Consider the following 4,852-nt stretch of genomic DNA (forward strand, 5'->3'; position numbering starts at 1 on the left):
CAGTCTATTCTTGGGAAGATACAGTGTTTCTTTTAACTGTTGCCAGCAACGCAGCTTCTCCTCTACCGGAGTTGAAACTGAGATTTAGTTCTTGCAGCTAGTAGTTCTTTTTCAGAACATCTATCAGGAAGGATCTGAATAGCTTGTCATGTCCCTGAAAATATACTAGAGAACATTTGGTTCAGTTCTCGTACCCAGAGACTGGGGAAATTAAGGTGGCACTAGAAATCGCACCTTTTGGTTATATAGTATCTTTCCTGGAAAACAGGCTGCTCTTAAACTCTAATTGTATCAAACAGTAGCAGGGATGAGAAGTGCATGATCCACAAGTTTCAGTAAAGCTGGCTCTCCCGCTCCTTAACATTATATACATTGTTAACAAAAGTGTAGAATTGGACACTTGATGGCAACAAAGAGGCATCCTGTTTGGCGTTTCTTTGGACTGCAGCCGGGAGAGGAGCAGAGCCGACTTGTTCAGTCCCCGGTCCTGCTACTCCTAGGCCTTTCCTCACACTTGATCTTGGACGCTCTGGGGCAGGTTGTGTCTGCAACAAGCACTCGATTTGTCCGGAAGCACTGAATCCTCTGTTCATCGCCTTTGTTCCCAGGACTGTCTCAGGAGGTGACGACGATTTCCCATGGGGGAATCTGTGTCAGAGGCTTGCCAACCATACTTTTCACGTGGTTCATGCAAAGCTCACCCGTCACCGGTCACCTGTCAACTCACCATCCGTACGAGAGTCAGCACCAACACGCCCGGCAGAGCTGAGCGTCAAGAAGGGGTTGCGTGGAAAGAGATGTGTATGCTTGGTCCTGGTCCTGGTTATAGACAGAAAGTATCAAGGGGGAATAACTCCCAGAATAAGTAGGCCTGCCTGGAATGCGAAATAGTGAGAAGAGGCCTCGCGCTTGGAGGACGGGTCAGAGCTTTAGCCACGGGAGAGTGAAAAGGAAAGGCCCGGGAAAGGGCCGTGGGGCAGGGGACGGTCTGAGCCCAGCACCAGCGGTGAAGGACGAGGAGGCACCTTGAAAGAACGTGCTGTTTCGGAGGTTTGTGGTAAGAGCACACCGGTGCTGCTAAAGATGAGGCTGGTGGAACCCAGATAGTAGAGAGGCGCCAGAAACCGGCCAGGAAGGATGAGAATCCTGTGTGCTGAGGACCGGCACTTCACCAAGCCCACAGCAAAGGGTGCTGTCTAGATTCAAACCCAGTCACTCGCGCAAACGCCACTCAGCCACCTCCTCATCTACAAGGCCGACAGATACTCGGTGCGTGAGGTGCGTGTACAGTCTAGGTGGGCGGCACTCACGTTATCGGGCAACCACACAGCTAATACGTGCTTTGAAAGAACCAACAGTGAGCTGATAGCTTTTTCTGGATCTGCCTATAACCAAAGATACCGCTCGCTGCATACTGTGGATCTCGACTCCTGTCTCACGTCTCCATGAGGCCGTCAGAAAAGTACTGTTCGTGCTACCTCTCAGGCCAGGAATGACACTTAAAGTGTAACGTGCTCACCAAGTCCTCAGAGATTCATGGGTTTGAATCGAGAAATTCCACCTGGTCCTTTCGCTCCCGATCCACTCCTGCTCTCACCACTACTACCACACGGGTCAGACACGAGCGAGTTCAGCTGAATTAGCTTGCACACGTGGGGACGGAGTTAGCTTTCGGCACACGGATATTTAGGAATTCCATGGCAGTATGCCAGGTATTCACAGTATGTATCGGATATTCGCCTAATTTGATAACAAGAGAGCTCAGGCCTCAGGCATAACTTCAGGCAGATTTTCCCTCCAACAGAAACAGCTCAGATGGGCTGGCAGCCCGGGAAAATGAGCAACTGCCACTGACAGACTGAGACACCTATGGGCTCCCTCCGTGGGGAGACCTTCTGCCAAGGCTTCTCCCTCAAGGGCCGTTACCCAGCCTGCGGGCATCAGCTGAGGAGAAGGGGAGGTGGGTGCCCCGGAAAGCAGCCGCGCTCGAGTCAGTCTCCCGGGAGCTCTCGTTCCAGCTCTGGACGCTCACTCCCGGGCCTGGGTTCCCACTCCAGCTTTCAGATGGATCCCGGGCCCTTCTTCAGAGAAGTTCCTCCAGATGAGTCCCCAGCCACCAGTGGGCCTCATTCGACCTTGCGGGACCTCCCTCCCCTTCTGAAGCTAGGTTCCGTCTCTCTCTTCACAAAACTTTAAGTCCAACATAGATTGTTAACAATGACTTGCCATTTCCTTTTGTTCTCACCATTATTCTGACTACTTGCAGTTAATTCCGCTCACCTTTGGATTGCTTACGACACTCCAGGCCACTGAAAAAAAGGGAGTTTCCGTTCTGAGCTCAAAGATCCTCAGGCGGCATTTGGGCCTTACTTTACCTCTGCTGGAGACAGGAAGGTGGCAGGTGACCGGGACCTGCCAAGAGCAGAGCAGAAGCTGTGCCCCCTGAGCAGTGGTGCCTGGCTCTCTCTCATTGGTCGCAGAGGGTCTGCAAGATTCGAGGGGGTTCTTGACGGCCCCACCATGCTGGTGAGCCGTGTCGTCTCATCTCATCGGGAATCTGACCCCTCATCAGCAAGCGTAGCCATGTGCCCTCACCCTGAGTCTCTAAACCCTTCCCAGACCATCACTCGGCCCGCCTTCTCCTCTCAGGCAGAATGAACCTGGGCTTCTCTCCTGGGACAGGTCATTCTGTGTCATGGGATGTCCTCTTTACTCCTGTTGCCGGCAATAGGAGTATTGATGTGCCGCTCATAGGTCAGAGACTCCTCATTCTTATTACCCAGAGGCTTTTCTTCAGTCAGTAAATTTTGTTCCTTTGAAGTTAAAGGGATTGCCTTTGAAGACTATCATTTCTGACCTAGTCGCAAACCGTCTCTTTTGAGGAACTTCCTTAGGGTTCCAGGGATTAAGACAGTTTGCTTCCATTGCAAAGGGCACAGATTCATTCCTCGATTGCAGGATCTAGATCTCCTGTGCCTCACACTCTAGCCAAAAAGGTATATTTTAAATATAAGAGGGCCAAGCATAAACCTACTACTTTCCCTTTCCATTATTATGATAATAATCTAATTCTCTTCAAGGCAACACAAATGCTTCTTACTAACTAGAAGGATCATGTCGCGGAAATTATAAACAGAAAAACAGGGAATTACTTCATGATATCTCACTACATCCGTCTCCGATCCAACGTCCGAAACATCAAGGAAGTCCACGTAAAGTATCATCTTTAAATAGAGCGCTCCACTTTGAGACAATAGAACTAAACTCATTAAAACTAAGTTTTCCAGCATGTGGCTGCTTTGAAATCTTGCATCCAACCGACAATTCTGGAGCATATGATAATTCGGAATTGAGTAATCGATGACACAAACACTCTCCTCGGCAGGGGGACGTTTTGGATCGCCTGAGTTCTAGGTTCTCAATGTTATCAAGCCAGACACAATCTTCACGGTTTTTCATAGATCTTGTAATATCTTTTTTAAAATTTCAACTTTTTTGAGGTACAATTGACATACAAAATTGCAAGAAATTGAAATATAACTGTGGTGATTTCACGTGTTTACGATGTGAAAGGATTCCTCATCCAGTTAATTAATATCACCTCACATATTTCACTTTCTGTTTTTTTTTCTTCCCTCCATCTTTCCTACTTAGATTTTTATCTTCATAAGATTTCATTTATACAAAACATGTCAAAAAGAGTGCCATGTTTTACATTAGATCCTCAGACTCTATTCATCTTATAGCTGAACATTTGTTCCCTTTTACCAACCTCTCCCCATAGTCCTAGTAACCACTTTTCTACTCTCTGGATGAGTTTTACTTTTTCATGGATGCACTATCAGAGCCAGTCCTGAAATTTCCTCCAATTACAATTCTTCTCTCAGAGTCATCAGTCCATTTTGTGTTATCTTTCACGTTTTACAAAATTACTCCTAGGCGTCTCGGCCTAGCTAGGGCGGTTTCACAAGTGACCTCTCCGAACCGCGGCTGAGACCTCCATCCCTCCCCGGGCCCCCCTCGGTGGCTGGGCGCTGGGGTGGTGGGGGGTGGGGAGAGGAGTCGGGGCAGCTGGTCTAGGGGTTGGGGGCGCGTGAGGGCCAGGGGACCGTCCCCGGTGGTCCCGCTGAGACGTGAAGGCAGGTTCTGTCCCGCTGAGAACTTCCTGCCTTCGGGCGTGTGAGAGGAGCAGATTTCTCTCCAATCCAAGGCCATGCATCGTTTTCGGCCTGTTCAACAAGACTAGACGAGCACGTATTTGTGTGTCTATCTTGGCTTGTTTTCTGACGGAGGCCAAAGACCTCTTCAGGCGTGTCCAAAGGATCTGCCAGGGTGGGAGGGTGCAGGTCAATCCATGTGTCAAGAGAGCCAGAGAATCTGTCACAGCTGTGACTCGGGCCTTTTTCAGAAACAGGCCAACTTTGATGATTCCCCTGGACAGGAATCACCGCAGAAGTTTCCTTGAAGGGATCGAGTTGCAGGAGTCGGGGGCGTGGCCCCGCCGCCGCCAGAGGGCTTCCTCAGCCAGGCAAGGCCGGCCGCTGGCCGGGGCTATTGTCTGTGGGCCCCACCCCCACCGCCACCCTCCACCCTCCCCCTCCCCCTCCCCCTTCCCCTTCCCCTTCCCCTCCCCCTGCAGGGCCCCTCGTGGGATAGCTTCATTCAAATGCAGAACGCTTTCCAGTCAAGGAAGAGCCTTTGGACTTTGCCTCGATCTTCTCCCTATTGAATGGTGATCCGCCCCGACCCCACCCCCATTTCTCCACCTTGAGGCTGCCCCTTCGGCACCGCGCGGAGGAATGGGCCTGGGGGTGGGGTGGGGAGGGAGGCTGAGGGACAAACTCGCCTTGGG

Source organism: Giraffa tippelskirchi, chromosome 8 (assembly GCF_054371585.1).
Source record: "Giraffa tippelskirchi isolate mGirTip1 chromosome 8, T2T-mGirTip1v1.2.pri, whole genome shotgun sequence".
Classification (NCBI taxonomy): Eukaryota; Metazoa; Chordata; class Mammalia; order Artiodactyla; family Giraffidae; genus Giraffa; species Giraffa tippelskirchi.